Below are 18,770 nucleotides of genomic sequence, written 5' to 3' on the forward strand. Positions count from 1 at the left end.
TCCTAGCCTTGGTGTCCAGGGAAGGTATCGGTAACACGCCCGGGGTCACTAAACACAAAACCCAGTCTGTTAATCACTGCCAGCGACTGGACTTAGCGTGTGACCCACAGCATCTCTCTCACCTTCGATGTGTGAATGGAGCATCACGCCTCAGAACCGGGTTTTAAATTTAAATCCACTCAGCAAATTTATTTAACAAGTAAACACATCACATCAAATCATTGGCAAAAAGCCAGAGGAGAGATTAGACATTTTTTGCTCCGTGAGTTGTTGTGATCTGAAATGCATTGTCTGAAAGGGTGGTAGAAGCAAATTCAACAGTAATTTTCGAAAGTGAATTGGATCTACTTAAAGGAAAAGTTTGCAGGGCTGTGGGGAGAGGGCAGGGGAGTGGGACGAATTGGCAGCTCTTTCAAAAATGATCACAGCCCTATAAGGCAGCTCGATATTCACAGGAGAAAGGCTGATATCTAACTCCCCGAGAACAGAGAAAGATCCCCACTCTCTGGAAACTCCTTGAATTCTTTCTAAAAGCTTTTCAAATGCTGACAGATTCCTTCCTTCTTTTGAAATTCCACTTCCGTGCGCCGGGGGTGCAGGCAGTGCTGGGCACAGAGAGAGCAGCAAACCGGGTTCAGAGAGGTTTACCCTGAGATTTCTGATTGAGCAGGTTAATAAGGGCATAAAAAACAATCCAAGCACTGGGGTTCATTTCTAGAGGGATAGAATTGAACAGCGGAGAAGTTCTGTTAAACTTGTATCGAACCTTGGTTAGACCACACTTGGAGCACTCTGCACAGTTCTGGTCTCCATGTTATCAAAGGATACAGAGGCACTGGATAGGGTGCAAAAAAGATTCACAGGGATGATACCAGAACTGAGGGGATATACTTATCAGGAAAAACTGAACAATCTGGGGCTGTTTTCTCGAGACCTGAGTAGTGTGGATAGAGGATTGGTTAACGGGCAGAAAACAGAGAGTAGGGATAAACGGATCTTTTTCAGGTTGGCAGGCTGTAAGGCTGTAACTAGTGGGGTGCTGCAGGGATCAGTGTTGGGGCCTCAGCTATTTACAATCTATATTAATGACCTAGTTGAAGGGACCGAGTGTAATGTATCCAAGTTTGCTGGTGACACAAAGCTAGGTGGGACAGTAAGCTGTGAGGAGAACACACAAAGTCTGCAAAGGGATGTAGATAGACTAAGTGAGTGGGCAGCAAGGTGGCAGATGGAGTGTAATGTAGGGAAATGTGAGGTTATTCACTTTGGTAGGAAGAATAGGAAAACAGAATATTTTTAAATGGTGAGAAACTTTCAGATGTTGGTGTTCAGAGAGATTTGGGTGTCCTCATGAAAGAATCACAGAAAGCTAGCATGCAGGTACAGCAAGTAATAAGGAAGGCAAATGGCATAGAAACATAGAAGATAGGAGGAGTAGGCCATTCGGCCCCTCGAGCCTGCTCCGCCATTCAATGCGATCATGGCTGATCATCCAATCTCAGTACCCTGTCCCTGCTTTTTCCCCATATCCCTTGATCCCATTAGCCTTAAGAAATATATCTAACTCCTTCTTGAATATATTTAATGAATTGGCCTCAACTGTCTTCTGTGGTAGAGAATTCCACAGGTGCACCACTCTCTGGGTGAAGAAATTCCTCATCTCAGTCCTAAATGGCTTACCCCTTATCCTTAGACTGTGACCCCTGGACTCCCCCACCATTGGGAACATCCTTCCTGCATCTAGTCCTGTTAGAATTTTATAAGTTTCAATGAGATCCCCTCTCATTCTTCTAAACTCTAGCGAATATAAGCCTAATCGACCCAATCTTTCTTCATACGTCATTCCTGCCATCCCAGGTATCAGTCTGGTGAATCTTCGCTGCACTCCCTCCATGGCAAGAACATCCTTCCTCAGAGGTGACCAAAACTGCACACAATACTCAAGGTGTGATCTCACCAAGGCCCTGTACAACTGCAGCAAGCCATCCTTGCTCCTGTACTCGAATCCTCTCGCTATGAAGGCCAGCATGCCATTTGCCTTCTTTACCACCTGTTGCACCTGCATGCTTACCTTCAGCGACTGGTGCACAAGGATACCCAGGTCTCGTTGCACTTCCCTTTTTCACAATCTATTGCCGTTCAGATAATAATCTGCCTTCCTGTTTTTGCCACCTCACATTTATCCACATTATACTGCATCTGCCATGCATCTGCCCAATCGCCCAACCTGTCCAAATCATACTGGAGTTTCTCTGCATTCTCCTCGCAGCACACATGCCCACCCAGCTTTGTGTCGTCTGCAAACTTGGAGATATTACATCTAGTTCCCTCGTCTAGATCATTAATATATATTGTGAATAACTAGGGTCCCAGCACCGATCCCTGCGGTACCCCACTAGTCACTGCCTTCCACTCGGAAAAAGACTCGATGAGTGTGGTAACAGACTTTCTCATGTGAATATAGAGCTGGAGTATTGGGTCGTGATGTGTTTGGTGTTCATCTTGGACTCTAACATTTGAGTCTTGTGGTTTCAGACACCAGATAATCAAGCTCACAACAACAGATTGTCTTTCACTGACTTTATTAACAGCACTGCAAAGATACAGACAGAGTATAGTTACCTGATTCGGAGAAGAGGGATAATACAGTGGATTCAGAGCTCTCTTCTCCCCAGGTCTGTTCTAACAAGCTGCGACTACACTGGTGATGTTTATACATAACTTGTTTACTACATTATTGATCTGGCCCTGCCCAAACCATAACCACAAGGATATCTGTGATTGTTCTGACTGTGACCACAAGGCTGTGTCACTATCACACACACACACCGTTTCCTTCTTTCACATCTCCACACACAGACCATCTCTTTACACATCCCCTTTCTACACAATTACAGCCGACATGAGCAAGGACGTGAGGCTCATTAAAAGACACACTCATTTCATGACAGCAAAGGTTACACTGGGACTAATCTTCAGTTATTTTCAATACAGGCACAATGCAGAGTAAAGATGAGACTTGCATTTATACAGCCTCTTTCATGACCTCAGGACATCCCAAAACACTTTACAGCCAATGAAGTACTTTTGAAGCGTAGTCACTGTTGTAATGTAGAAAACCCGGCAGCCAATTTGTGCACAGCAAGCTCCCACAAACAGCAACGTGATAATGACCAGATAATCTGTTTTATTTTAGTGATAAATATTGGCCAGGACACCAGAGATCACTCCCATGCTCTTCTTCTCAATAGTGCCATGGGATCTTTTCCACCCGAGAGAGCAGACGGGGGCCTTGGTTTAATGTCTCATCTGAAAGACGGCACTTCCGACAGTGCCGCACTCCCTCAGTGCTGCACAGGAGTGTCAGCCTAGGTTCTTGTGCTCAAGTCTCTGGGGTGGGACTTGAACCCACAACCTTCTGACTCAGAGGCGAGAGTGCTGCCCACTGAGCCAAGGCTGATACAGCAGCACCTCAACACTGCCTCATCACCCTGCAAGCTTGTTCAATAGATTTGCTGAATAACTTTAAAACCAGGTTTGCAGGCGTGATGCTCTATTCACACATCGAAGGTGAGAGAGATGCTGTGGGACACACACTAAGTCCAGTAGCTGAAAGTGATTAACAGACTGAGTTTGTATTCAGTGATCCCGGGCATGTTACCGATACCTTCCCTGGATGCCAAGGCTAGGAGAGGGACTCTGGAATGTATGGGGAGCTGGGACTTGTCCACGAGAACAACAGAAGGTATGAGAACTGAACTAATCTAGAGTTAGAAAGGAGAACAGGACCTAAAATGGACATCAATTAGTCCTTTATCTTGGAGAAATAACAAACACAACACAGCCCAGTTATAGGGGTTAATAACATTGGTAGAAACAAACATAGGATGTGATTAACAGCAGAATCCTACGCCTAGTCACTTATGAACTTGCTGGTGTCTCACCAGGTAAGATGATCGAGTGAATCCCTTCCCACACACGGAGCAGGTGAACGGATTCTCCCTAGTGTGAACTCGCTGGTATGTCCGCAGGTTGAAGTAGTGAATCCCTTCCCACACACAGAGCAGGTGAACAGCCTCTCTCCGCTGTGAGTGCGTTGGTGGGTCTTGAGACTGGATGATAGAGTGAATCCTTTCCCACACACGGAGCAGGTGAATGGCCTCTCCCCAGTGTGAACCCATTGGTGTGTCAGCAGATCCTTTGCACTTTTAAAGCTCTTCTCGCAGTCAGCACATTTAAAAGCTCTATCAAGGTGAACAAGTTGGTGCATCAGCAGCTGGGATGATTTAGTGAATCCCTTCCCACACATGGAGCAGGTGAACGGCCTCTCCCCCGTGTGAACCCGTTCGTGTGTCTGGAGATTGGATGACTGTGTAAATCCTTTTCCACACACGTAGCAGGTGAATAGCCTCTCCCCAGTGTGAACCCCCTGGTGCGTTCGAAGATTGGATGCATGAGTGAATCCCTTCCCACATACAGAACAGGTAAACGGCCTCTCCCCAGTGTGAACTCGCTGGTGTTGAATGAGGTGAGATGACTGCCTTAAGCTCTTCTCTCAGTGAGAACAACTGAATGGTCTCTCGTCGGTGTGAAGAAGCTGATGTTTAATAAAATCTGCAGAGAGTTTAAAGCAGTTTCCACAGTCAGAGCATTTAAAAGGTCTCTCATCAGTGTGAACTCGTTGGTGTAAATGGAGGCTGGACGACAGAGTGAATCCCTTCTCCCACACGGAGCAGGTGAACGGCCTCTCCCCGGTGTGACTGCATTGATGAGTTTTCAGCTCAGATGGGTAATTGAATTGCTTCCCACAGTCCCCACATTTCCACGGTTTCTCCATGGTGCGGGTGTCCTTGTGTCTCTCCAGGTTGGACGATCAGTTGAAGCCTTGTCCACACACACACGTGTACGGTTCCTCCCCGCTGTGAATGGTGCAATGTTTTTTCAGGCTGTGTAACTGGTTAAAGCTCTTTCCACAGTCAGTGCTTCTTCTTCTTCTTAGGCAGTCCCTCGGAACACTCTCACTCGGGTGTGTGTGTCTCAGTGCTTTTCACACTGATGTTTGAAATCTTTTCCCACAGACAGAACAGGCAAACATTTCTCCTTCCACATTCAAAGGCCGATGATATTCGGGTCCTGATGAATGGAGTGACTCTGTCAGATCTTGATGTGATGTTTGGTTTGAATTTGTGGTGTGTAAATGCTGCCCTTCTCACAGCCTGTAAAAGGAGTTTACAAAAGCCATCACTGTGAGTCCAGGATAGAAATTGACAAGATTTTCTCCTCCTGGTTCCTGGCCAAGGGGGCCGCGCATGCGCCCGACTGCTCCCTGAGCCTCTCAAGATGGCGGCCATTACCCCGGACCTGTCACCGGGAGAAAGCCACGCAGCTGCCGCCCCGCTCGGGGCAAACGCCCGGCCCGGAGGCTCTTGTTCGGGCCTCAGGCCCACCCCGGGCATGTCTGAAGCAGATAATGTTGAGTGTTTTAATAATGGGGCCTGGGGCCGCACTCGGGGTGTGAGCAGCCCACGTCCCCCCGGGGTTCATTTTTTTTTTCATCAGTTACACAGTAAATTCATTACATTCATTGACCAATTATGGTCAACAATATAAATACAACAATAAATTTTACAGGTAAATCAATAATACTTACAGTACAAACTGCAACTAGTTAATAAACAAAGCATCCGTACACGCCAGTCCAACTGGCATCACTCAATCATTCAGTCATTCATTCCTCCATTTGTCCGTTCGTTCGCTCAAGCGTAAGTTCCATTGTGCATGACTGCGTACATGTGTGCCATTTCTATCTGCGTGCATGCCTATGTGCTCGTTCATCTGTCCGGCAGGTTTCACGCTCACCAAGCGGGCCTTCATCCTGGGGAGCGAGGGCCCTTCATTCGGTCGAACCTAAGTTCCATTGTGTACGCGTGCGTATATTTGTATCCACATGCGTGCGTTCACTAGAGCGTTCGTTCATTCGATTAAGGAAGGCTTTAACACTAAATAACACCACAATATACAAAATCCCACAACCATATCAAAAAATCACTTAAGACTTCAAGTAAACTACTTTTAACCAGAACCCGAAACTTCTTCAACAAACAAGTAACACCAGTTCAACGCCAGTCCTATTGGCACTCTAATAACTCCTCGTCTTCACTTGATGTTATCCAACCAATATAATGTCATAATCCTAATCCACAGTCTTCAACCTTTCCACAGAAAGGAAGCCGACCACTTTCTCAAATCCCGTAAAAGAGGAAAACGAGTACTCAAACTTCCTTCTTCTTGCTGTTATCACTCACAGGACCCAACCATCAAGACATTCGTTATTCCTTGCCGATATTACTTTGTTTTGCCTTTTATCTTCCTTTTATTTTACTTTTACTTTTTCACTTTTATTCCGTTCTCTTTTCCCATCTTATGGCTGTTCAAGCACCATACTATAGATAGGAACAGTCTGTCTTTCCTCCACCAAATGGCGGCACACAAACCGGCCCCCGTCACCGAAACAAAGCCTCACAGCTGCCACCAAACGGAGCACAGACGGGGCCGCTGGAACTCAATCGGGCCGGAGACCGTTCTTCACCTTTAGAAACCGTGCAGCATGCTCACCCACAGCATCTCCCGACTCCGCTTCTGGCGACCAGCCGCTCCGCCCTGGGCCCCCCGCCTGGGGTCCTCCGTGCTGGGCCTCCCGCCTAGGACACTCTCCTCTGGGTCTTCCACCCTGGGCCTGCTGCACTGGGCCCTCCACACTGGCATTCCCTGTGAGCAGCCGGGGTGTGGAGCAGCCCGTTCACACAGCACCGAGCAGAGCTGAGCTGCTGAGAATCTCGCAGCCTCCCCTGGGGTTCATGAACCCGCTCCCTGAGCTCGGGGTGTGGGCGGCCCGCGTCCCCCCGGGGTTCATGAACCCGCTCCCTGAGCTCGGGGTGTGAGCGGCCCGCGTCCCCCCGGGGTTCATGAACCCGCTCCCTGAGCTCGGGGTGTGAGCGGCCCGCGTCCCCCCGGGGTTCATGAACCCGCTCCCTGAGCTCGGGGTGTGAACGGCCCGCGTCCCCCCGGGGTTCATGAACCCGCTCCCTGAGCTCGGGGTGTGAGCAGCCCGCGTCCCCCCGAGGTTCATGAACCCGCTCCCTGAGCTCGGGGTGTGAGCAGCCCGCGTCCCCCCGGGGTTCATGAGCCCGCTCCCTGAGCTCTCACCTGATGAGTCAGCGGCTGCTGCCAAGGGCCGCGCATGCTCAGCTCACCTTCCGTTGTTCAGGTTTAAAGGTCAACTCCCGCCCCTCACACACTCCGATTTGTTGGAGGACCCGCCGCCCGCTCGGTCCTCCAGACCCGCTCCGCTCTTTCTATTGGTCCGTGCTCCCGTCAATCACACCCGGGCTGTGTGAACTGAGCATGCGCGGACCTTGGCAGCAGCCGCTGACTCATCAGGTGAGAGGTCAGGGAGCGGGTTCATGAACCCCGGGGGGACGCGGGCTGCTCACACCCCGAGCTCAGGGAGCGGGTTCATGAACCCCGGCGGGACTCGGGCCGCTCACACCCCGAGCTCAGGGAGCGGGTTCATGAACCCCGGGGGAACGCGGGCCGCTCACACCCCGAGCTCAGGGAGCGGGTTCATGAACCCCGGGGGAACGCGGGCCGCTCACACCCCGAGCTCAGGGAGCGGGTTAAATTATTACACCGAGAAAGCAGTGTGAGTGTCGGAGCGCACTGTGGACAGGCTCTGCCCAGTGCTCATGGTAAAATAGTGAAATCTTTGCTATTCCGATCTTCTACTTGATCGGCCCTTCCCTCAGACTGCTCAAGCAGGGCAGAGAGAAACAGAAATCTCCTGACAGAAGCAGCACCTGAAGTTACATTGAGTGAAATACAGTCTGCCCACAAGGTCCACAAACAGGCTTCGTTGCTATAGAAACGATCACAACATTTATATCGGACCCAATGAAAGGTCCAATCAGAAACTGCCCTCGGGCTCCTTTTACCAAGCTGCCGCCAGTGACCTTCTCACAGACAGGCAGCAAATTCAACTGAAACTATTGTATTGGCAAACAGGTGACTGAATGCTCGTTTATTTCAACTGCTATACTCCAGGATATGTGAAATATGTCTGAGCTTATATGAAGGTTTATACAGGGATCTTAATCTTCTCGCAAGTCAAGTTATTTTCCCAATGCAATCGAGGGTAATCTTCAGGTAACTAGTGTATCTCTCATGGCGTTGCTCAGGGTGAATACAATCTGGTGTGGGGGTCAATGATTACTGTGATTGAAAAATGTTAAATGGTGGTTTTATTATACACCATTATAGGAGTGTTAATATTATAGGGCTCAAATTCTATGAGCATGTGCAGATTTGCATAGAAGCTGTAATCAGTGACCTTGATTATAATTAAAAATTCATCTAACAATGTAAAAAAAAACAAAGATAAATAAATAAATAAACCCCGGGGGGCGGGGGGGACGCGGGCTGCTCACACCCCGAGTGCGGCCCCAGGCCCCATTATTAAAACACTCAACATTATCCGCCTCTCACAACTACCCGCCAGTTTAAGACACAAACTCCGGGACAACCAGGAAGTGCTGGGAAATCCCCAGCGAGTCAGGGAGCGTCTATAAATGGAGGAGAAATGGGAACTGGTCAGGGAGCATCTGTAAATGGAGGACAAATGAGGACTGGTCAGGGAGTGTCTGTAAATGCAGGACTGGCAGCTCAATATTCCGTGGTATAGAATCTTCAGGCGAGACAGAGGGGGATGTAAAAGAGAGGATGTCGCAATATTAATCAAGGAGTCAATTACTGCAGTAAGGAGGAATGATATCTTAGCAGGTTCCTCTAATGAGGTCATATGGGTAGTACTTAAAAACAAAAAGGGGGCAAGCACTTTGCTGGGAGTGTACTATAGGCCCCCAAACAGTCAGGGGGAGATAGAGGAACAGATATGTAGGCAAATCTCAGAGAAGTGTAGAAATAATAGCGTAATAATAGTGGGGGATTTCAACTTCCCCAATATTAACTGGGATAGTCAGAGTGTGAAAGGCTTAGAGGGTGCGGAATTCTTAAAGTGCATCCAGGAGAGCTTTTTGAGCCAGCATGTACAAAGTCCTACTGGACCTAATTCTAGGGAATGTAGCTGGGCAAGTGGTAGAAGTGTCCGTAGGAGAGCATTTTGGTGGCAGTGACCATAATTGGTGAGATTTAAGGTAGTCATGGAAAAGGAAGATGGACCGGAAATAAAGGTTCTAAATTGGGGGAAGGCCGATTTTAATATGATAAGGCAGGATCTGGCCAAAGTGGACTGGGATCAGCTACTTAGAAACATAGAAGATAGGAGCAGGAGTAGGCCATTCGGTCCCTCGAGCCTGCTCCGCCATTCAATGAGATCATGGCTGATCATCCAAATTCAGTACCCTGTCCCTGCCTTCTCCCCATATCCCTTGATCCTTTTAGCCTTAAGAAATATACCTAACGCCTTCTTGAATATATTTAATGAATTGGCCTCCACTGCCTTCTGTGGTAGAGAATTCCACAGGCTCACAATTCTCGGGGTGAAGAAATTCCTCCTCATCTCTGTCCTAAATGGCTTACCACTTATCCTTAGACTGTGACCCCTGGTTCTGGACACCCCGGCCATCAGGAACATCCTTCCTGCATCTAGTCTATCTAGTCCTGTTAGAATTTTATAGGTTTCGATGAGATCCCCTCTCATTCTTCTAAACTCCAGCGAGTATAAGCCCAATCGACCCAATCTCTCCTCATACGTCATTCCTGCCATCCCAGGGTATCAGTCTGGTGAATCTTCGCTGCACTCCCTCCATGGCAAGAACACCCTTCCTCAGATAAGGCGACCAAAACTGCACACAATACTCAAGATGTGGTCTCACCAAGGCCCTGTACAACTGCAACAAGACATCCTTGTTCCTGTACTCGAACCCACTCGCTACGAAGGCCAACATACCATTTGCCTTCTTAACCGCCTGCTGCACCTGCATGCTTATCTTCAGCGACTGGTACACAAGGACACCCAGGTCTCGTTGCACTTCCCCTTCTCCCAATCTATTGCCGTTCAGATAATAATCTGCCTTCCTGTTTTTGCCACCAAAGTGGATAACCTCGCATTTATCCACATTATATTGCATCTGCCATACATCTGCCCAATCACCCAACCTGTCCAAATCATACTGGAGTTTCTTGGCATCCTCCTCACAGCACACACGCCCACCCAGCTTTGTGTCGTCTGCAAACTTGGAGATATTACATCTAGTTCCCTTGTCTAGATCATTTATATATATTGTGAATAGCTGGGGTCCCAGGACCGATCCCTGCGGTACCCCACTAGCCACTGCCTGCCACTCGGAAAAAGAGCCTTTTATGCCAACTCTTTGCTTCCTGCCTGCCAACCAGTTCTTTATCCAAGTCAGTACCTTGCCCCCAATCCCATGTGCCTTAACTTTACACGCTAATCTCTTATGCGGGACCTTATCAAAAGCCTTCTGAAAGTCCAAATACACCACATCTACTGGTTCTTCCTTATCTATTCTACCAGTTACATCCTCAAAAAATTCCAGTAGATTAGTCAAGCACGATTTACCTTTTGTAAATCCATGTTGACTTTGTCCGATCCTGCCACTGTTTTCCAAGTGCTCTGCTATTACATCTTTTATAATGGACTCTAGTATTTTCCCCACTTGTAGGAAAATCCTCATCAGAGCAGCGGGAGTCTTTCAGAAAGGAAATAGAGAGAGTACAATGCCAACATGTTCCCGTAAAGGTCAAGGGTGGGACCAACAAGCCCAGGGAACACTGGATGGCAAGGGATGTACAAGAATGGATTAGGAAAAAAAGGGAGGCTTTTGGCAGATACAAAGATCATGGCTGATCATCGGGAACATCCTTCCTGCATCAAGTCTGTCGAGTCCTGTTAGAATTTTATAAGTTTCAATGAGATCCCCTCTCATTCTTCTAAACTCCAGCGAGTACAAGCCCAATCGACCCAATCTCTCCTCATACGTCTTTCCTGCTATCCCAGGTATCAGTCTGGTGAATCTTCGCTGCACTCCCTCCATGGCAAGAACATCCTTCCTTAGATAAGGCGACCAAAACTGCACACAATACTCAAGGTGTGGTCTCACCAAGGCCCTGTACATCTGCAGCAAGACATCCTTGTTCCTGTACTCGAATCCTCTCGCTATGAAGGCCAACATACCATTTGCCTTCTTCACCACCTGCTGCACCTGCATGCTTAACTTCAGCGACTGGTGCACAAGGACACCCAGGTCTCGTTGCACTTCCCCTTCTCCCAATCTATTGCTGTTCAGATAATAATCTGTCTTCCTGTTTCTGCCACCAAAGTGGATAACCTCGCATTTATCTACATTATTATACTGCATCTGCCATGCATCTGCCCAATTACCCAACCTGTCCAAATCATCCTGGAGTTTCTCGGCATCCTCCTCACAGCACACACGCCCACCCAGCTCTGTGTCATCTGCAAACTTGGAGATATTACATCTAGTTCCCTCGTCTAGATCATTAATATATATTGTGAATAGCTGGGGTCCTAGGACCGATCCCTGCGGTACCCCACTAGTCACTGCCTGCCACTCCGAAGAAGACCTGTTTATCCCAACTCTTTGCTTCCTGTCTGCCAACCAGTTCTCTATGCAAGTCAGTACCTTACCCCCAATCCCATGTGCTTCAACTTTACACGCTAATCTCTTATGCGGGACCTTATCGAAAGCCTTCTGAAAGTCCAAATACACCACAGCCACTGGTTCTCCCTTATCTATTCTACCAGTTACATCCTCAAAAAGTTCCAGTAGATTAGTGAAGCACGATTTATCTTTTGTAAATCCATGTTGACTTTGTCCAATCCTGTCACTGTTTTCCAAGTGCATCTTTAAGTCTTTTATAATGGACTCTAGCATTTTCCCCACTACTGATGTCAGGCTTACCGGTCTATAATTCCCCGTTTTCTCTCTACCACCTTTTTTAAATAGTGGGGTTACATTCGCTACCCTCCAATCCATGGGAACTGTGCCAGAGTCTATAGAATTTTGGAAGATGACCAGCAATGAATCTACTATTTCTAGGGCCACTTCCTTAAGTACCCTGGGATGTAGATTACCAGGCCCGGGGATTTATCGGCCTTCAATCCCGTCAATTTCCCTAACACCATTTCCCTACAAATACTGATTTCATTCAGTTGCTCCCTCTCATTAGACCCTATGTTCCCCGACATCTCTGGGAGGTTATTTGTGTCCTCCTTTGTGAAGACAGAACCAAAGTATGTATTTAATTGGTCAGCCATTTCTTTGTTTCCCATTATAAATTCCCTTGATTCTGACTGCAAGGGACCTACACTTGACTTCACCAATCTTTTTTTCTTCACATATCTATAGAAGCTTTTACAGTCAGTTTTTATGTTCCCTGAAAACTTACTCTCATACTCTATTTTCCCCCTCTTAATTAATCCATTTGTCCTCCTTTGCTGAATCCTAAACTTCACCCAATCCTCAGGTTTGCTGCTTTTTCTGGCCAATTTACGTGTCCTCTCCTTGGATCTTATGCTATCCCTAATTTCCCTTGTTAGCCATGGTTGCGCCACCTTTTTTGCTTTATTTTTATGCCAGACAGGGATGAACAAATTCTGTAGTTCATCCATGCGATCTTCAAATGTTTGCCATTGCCTATCTACCGTCAACCCTTTAAGTAACGTTCCCCAAACCCTTTAAGTAATGTTCCCCAATCCATCCTAGCCAACTTGTGCCTCATACCATCATAGCTTCCTTTATTTAAATTCAGGACTCTAGTCTCTGAGTCAACTACTTCACTCTCCATCTTAATGAAGAATTCTATCATATTATGATCGCTCCTCCCCAATTTATATAGCGCCTTTCACCACCATCGGAGCTTTGCAGCCAATGAAGTACTTTTGAAGTGTAGTCACTGTTGTAATGTAGGAAACGCAGCAGTTAATTAGCGCACAGCAAGCTCCCACAAACAGCAATCTGATAATGACCAGATAATCTATGTTTTTTGTTATGTTGATTGAGGGATAAACACATTGGCTCGGACACCGGGGATAACTCCCCTGCTCTTATTCAAAATGGTGCCATAGGATCGTAGACGTCCACCTGAGAGAGCAGACGGGGCCTCGGTTTAATGCCTCCTCCAGAAGATGGCACCTCTGACAGTGCCGCACTCCCTCAGCACTGCACTGGAGTGTCAGATTAGATTTTTGTGTTCAAATTTCTGGAGTGGGACTTGAACCCACAATTTTCTGACTCAGAGGCGAGAGTGCTACCAACTGAGCCACAGGCTGACACTAAAGAACAAGCAGTTCTGATGAAGTGCCATCGACCTGAAACGTTAACTCAGTTTCTGTCTCCACAGATGCTGCCTGACCCGCTGAGTATTTCCAGCATTTTCTGTTTTTAGTAAAGAAACGAGGGAGTGATTGCTGACAGGAAGATTGTTGGGTTGTCCTGCGTATGTGCACCACCCTGGCGACTGAGGTGAAACACCGACTCACCCCCACCTGAGCCGCGCACACGTACCAGATGTTGCGGCTCCGCATGCGCGCCCGATGTTCCAACCGTGGGGTTTTTTGCGCTGAGCATGCGCGTTGCGGACCGATCGGGACGGGTGATTGTGGAGCAGGAGGGAGAACGCGGGGGCCCTGAGCACATGTGTGGGACTGAGAGTCAACAGAGCACTTTCGGGAGTGCTGGGGCTTGTGGGTATTGCAGCTATCATTACTGCTGATCCTTTCAACCAACCTGTGCAGCAGCCGGGGCCTGAAAATCACCTTCACTGCCCCTAGGGTCAGAAAGGGGAAAATTAAACAACAGTTTGCCTCTGATCCTTTTCTGATCTCAATTTACAGGGTTATAGAAGTGGAGCAGTTACAGGCGGGAAGCTCAGACCAAACATCACGTCAAGATCTGACAGAGTCGCTCGATTCATCAGGACCTGAATATCATCGGCCTTTGCACATGGAAGGAGAAAGCAGCGATTGCAGCGATGACCATCCACACACGTGGATTCAGTTCCCCGTCTGCATTGGAAGTTCAACGGCGCAGTTGCACCAGTGACAGTCCATTCACCTGCTCCGTGTGTGGAAAGGGATTTGTTTTTTCATCCCACCTGCAAACACACAAGCGAGTTCACACTGACGAGAGACCATTTAATTCGATTCAAGATGGCGATCGAGGTGGGCCGGAGCTAAGCGCTCTCCTGCTTCGGACGGCCCGCAACCCCCGCCGCCCGCTCCTGATGCTGGAGCGATGTGTTCGGCGAGTCGGGCAGAGGCAGCGGCAGCAGCAGCCATGAAGACCCGCTTCGGCACGTTGCCCGGCAGCTCCTCGTCGTGAATTTCTGTTTCAGACTAGGAAGAGGGGAGCCAGGCATGGCGGTTGGAGGCCGGACGTGAGTGTGAGAGGCAGGCCCCGGGCCGTTGCAAATTTGAACCGGCAACAGTGCGGGAAGCTCGCAGTTCGAGGGGAAGGCGGGAGAGCCGGGCATGGAGACCTGAGGCCAGATGGTGACCGTGAGAAGAAGTACACCATATTGTGGAGCCGGCGACAGGGAGGAGGAGTCCGCGGAGACGGAGCGGCTGATGGACATTGCGTTCCCACTGCCATTGGACGCAATTGAATTGACTTTTACTGAACATGGCACTGTAGAATAGCGACGTGTCTCTGTGAGCTCCCACAGCCTAATGTGGAAGTGATCGGGGAGTAAAAACATTCCATTGAAGTTATACATATGGCAAATAAAATTGATTTGATTTGATTTGATTTGATTTCAGTGTTCTAACTGTGGGTAGAGCGTTAAAAGCGCCGGGGATCTGAAGGAACACCAGCTTGTTCACACTGATGAGAGACCACTTCAGTGTCCTAACTGTGGGAAGAGCTTTAAAAGACCCCAGTATTTGAAGAATCACCAGTGAGTTCACACTGGGGAGAGACCATTTCAGTGTCCTAACTGTGGGAAGATCTTTAAAAGCCCCGGGAAACTGAAGGGACACCAGTTTGTTCACACTGATGAGAGACCCTTTAAATGTTCTGACTGTGGGAAGAGCTTTAAAAGCTCTGGGGAGCTGAAGAGACACCAAAACCTACACACTGGGGAGAGGCCGCTCACCTGCTCCATGTGTGGGAAGGGATTCGCTCAGCACTCCAGCCTGCTGTCACATCAGCGAGTTCACACTGACGCGAGACCCTTTAAATGTTCTGACTGTGGGAAGAGCTTTAAAAGCTCCCGGGAGCAGAAGAGACACCAAAACCTACACACTGGGGAGAGGCCGCTCACCTGCTCCATGTGTGGGAAGGGATTCACTCAGCCCTCCAGCCTGCTGTCACATCAGCAAGTTCACACTGACGAGAGACCCTTTAAATGTTCTGACTGTGGGAAGAGCTTTAAAAGCTCCTGGGAGCTGAAGAGACACCAACACATACACACTGGGGAGATGCCGTTCACCTGCTCCGTGTGTGGGAAGGGATTCACTCAGTCATCCCACCTGCTGACACACCAGCTTGTTCACACTGACAAGAGACCCTTTAAATGTTCTGACTGTGGGAAGAGCTTTAAAAGCTCGGAGAGCCTAAAGAGACACCAGCGTCTTCACACTGATTATAGAATCTAACAGCACAGAAGGAGGTGATTCGGCCCATCCTGTCTGTGCCGGCTCTTTGAAAGAGCTGTCCAATTTAGTCCCAAACCCCAGCTTTATCCCCAGAACTCTGCAAACTAGTCCTCTTCAAGTACACGTCCAATTACTGTCTGAAAGTTCTTGTGGAACCTGATTCCAGCATCCTTTCAGATGGTGTGTTCCAGATCTTAACAACCCTCTGTGTGAAAACAAGTCTCCTCATTTCCCCTCTAGTTCTTTTAGCAACTATTTTAAACCTGTGACTGTTGGTTACCGACCCACTTGCCAGAGTGAACAGTTTCTCCCTACTTGCTCGATCAAAACCCCTCATCATTTTGAACACCTCTATTAGATCTCCTCTTAACCTTCTCTGCTCTAAGGGGAACAATCCCAGCTTCTCCAATCTCTCCACATAACTGAAGTCCCTCATCCCTGGTACCATCCTGGTCAACCTCCTCTGCACCCTCTCCAAGGGCTTGACATCCTTCCTAAAGTGTGGTGCCCAGAACTGTACACAAGACTCCAGCTGAGGCCAAAACCCTGCAGCTGTACAAAACCCAGGTTAGACCACACCTGGAGTACTGTGAGCAGTTCTGGGCACCACACCTTAGGAAGGATATATTGGCCTTGGAGGGAGTGCAGCGTAGGTTTACCAGAATGATACCCGGACTTCAAGGGTTAAGTTACGAGGAGAGATTACACAAATTAGGGTTGTATTCCCTGGAATTTAGAAGGTTAAGGGGTGATCTGATCGAAGTTTTCAGGATATTAAGGGGAACAGATAGGGTAGATAGAGAGAAACTATTTCCGCTGGCTGGGGATTCTAGGACTGGGGGCATAGTCTAAAAATTAGAGCCAGACCTTTCAGGAGTGAAATTAGGAAACACTTCTACACACAAAGGGTGGTAGAAGTTTGGAACTCTCTTCCGCAAATGGCAATTGATGCGAGATCAATTGTTAATTTTAAATCTGAGATTGATAGGTTTTTGTTACCCAAAGGTATTAAGGGATATGGGCCAAAGGCGGGTGAATGGAGTTAGATCACAGATCAGCCATGATCTCATTGAATGGCGGAACAGACTCGAGGGGCTGAATGGCCTCCTCCTGTCCTATGTTCCTAACTAGTGATTTGTAAAGGTTTAGTGTAACTTCCTTGTTTTTGTATTCAACGGCCCTATTTACAAAGCCAAGTATCCCATACGCTTTCTGAACCGCCTCACCAACTTGCCGTGGCACTTTCAAAGATTCGTGAATATGGACCCCCAGGTCCCTCTGCTCTTGCACCCCCTCAAAATAGTCCCATTTAGATTATACGGCCTCTCCCTGTTGTTTCTCCCAAACTGCATCACTTCACACTTTTCCTCATTTAATTTAATCTGCCTTGTGTCTGCTCATTTCACAGTCTGTCTCTGTCCTCCTGAAGTCTGCTACTACTATGCTCACTATTTACTATGTTGCCAAGTTTTGTATCATCTGTGAACTTCGAACTTGTCCACTTATACCCAAGTCCAGGTCAGTTATATATAACAAGAAGAACAGTGGTCCTAATCCCGACCCATGGGGGAACCCACTGCATACTTCCCTGCAGTCAGAAAAACATCCCTCAGCACTGCTCACTGCCTCCGCTCCCTTAGCCAATTATACCCAAATTACCATCAGCCCTTTAATTCCCTGTGCTTCTATTTTCCAAGTAAGTCTCTTATGTGGTACTTTATCAAATGCCTTTTGAAAGTCCATATATACAATATCTGCTGCACTACCTTCATCAACCCTCGGTTACTTCATCAAAGAACTCAATCAGGTTAGTCAGACACGATTTACCTTTAACAAATCCATACTGACTGCCCCTTATTAACCCATGCTTCTCCAAGTGAGAATTAATTTTGTCCTTGACAATGGTCTCTAGTCGTTCACCCATCACTGACATTAGACTGATTGGCCTGTAGTTACCAGGTTTATCCCTCTCCCCTTTTTTAAACAGGGTGTAACATTTGCAATCCTCCAGTCCTCTGGCACCCCTCCCATACATCTGAGGGAGATTGAAAGGCTGTGGTCGGAGCTTCTGCTATCTCCACCCTAGCTTCCCTCAACAACCTAGGATGCATCGCATCTGGACCGGGTGACTTGTTAACTTTGAGTGATGACAACCTATTGAGCACCTCTTTTCGAACTATTTTTATCCAATTTCTCTACTCCCCCCTTCTCTACTGCAACATTAACTTCATCCTCTTCTTTTGTGAAGACAGATGCTAAGTACTCATTCAGTACCTCAGCCACGCCCTCTGCCTCCGTATGATGAACTCCTATTTGGTCAATAATCGGCCCCACCATTCCTTTAACTATCCTTTTACTTTTCATATGTTTATAGAAGATTTTTGGGTTCTCTTTTATGTTACCCGCTAATCTTTTCTCACATTGTCTCTTTGCGCTTCTTATATCCTGTTTCATTTTCCCCCGCACTCTCTGTATTCTGCCTGGTTTTTGACGGTATTCTGTACCTGACATTTGTCGTAAACCTCCTTTTTCTGTTTTATTCCAACCTCGATATCCTTTGTCATCGGGAGCTCTAGCTTTGGATGGTCCATCTTTCCTCCATATGGGAATATGTTTGGTTTGTACCTGAACTATCTCAGCCTTGAAGGCCTGCCATTGGTCATTCACTGTTTTCCTGGACAATCTTTGTTTCCAGTCCACCTGTGCTCGATCCCTTCTCAAATCACTGAAATTGTCTCTCTTCCAGCTGGGTATTTTCACCATTGATTCTCTTTGTCCCTTTCCATAACTACTTTAAACCCAATGATATTGTGATCACTGTTAACCAGATCCCTCCTGCCCCAGAACCGATGAGAGACCCTTTAAATGTTCTGACTGTGCAAAGAGGTTTCAGAGTTCATCCAACCTGCTGAGTCACCAGCGAGTTCACACAGATCTTCAAAAAAGGAAGATGTTTTAGAAAGGCTGGCGGCACTAAAGATTCGTAGCCATCTCAGAGTAGTACATAAGAACATAAGAAGTAGGGGCAGGAGTACGCCATACGGCCCCTCGGGCCTGCTCCGCCATTCAATCGGATCATGGCTGATCCGAAGCTAGACTCACGTCCACTTCCCTG

The 18,770-nt window shown here is 47.7% G+C and overlaps 1 long non-coding RNA gene and 1 pseudogene across 1 annotated transcript; one reads left to right on the forward strand and one right to left on the reverse strand.

The window, feature by feature from the left end:
• Positions 1–6,601, reverse strand: part of LOC147119422 (uncharacterized) — a 30,522-nt pseudogene extending 23,921 nt beyond the window's left edge.
• Positions 6,602–7,419: 818 nt separating this feature from the next.
• LOC147119424 (uncharacterized) lies at positions 7,420–14,802 on the forward strand. The gene is made up of 2 exons (XR_015078020.1): positions 7,420–8,202; positions 13,895–14,802. It is a non-coding gene; the product is annotated as an uncharacterized LOC147119424 (long non-coding RNA).
• Positions 14,803–18,770: the final 3,968 nt, after the last annotated feature.

The sequence above is a fragment of the Somniosus microcephalus genome, chromosome 4 (genome assembly GCF_052327205.1).
Source record: "Somniosus microcephalus isolate GS21.2 chromosome 4, FLI_Smic_1.0, whole genome shotgun sequence".
Classification (NCBI taxonomy): Eukaryota; Metazoa; Chordata; class Chondrichthyes; order Squaliformes; family Somniosidae; genus Somniosus; species Somniosus microcephalus.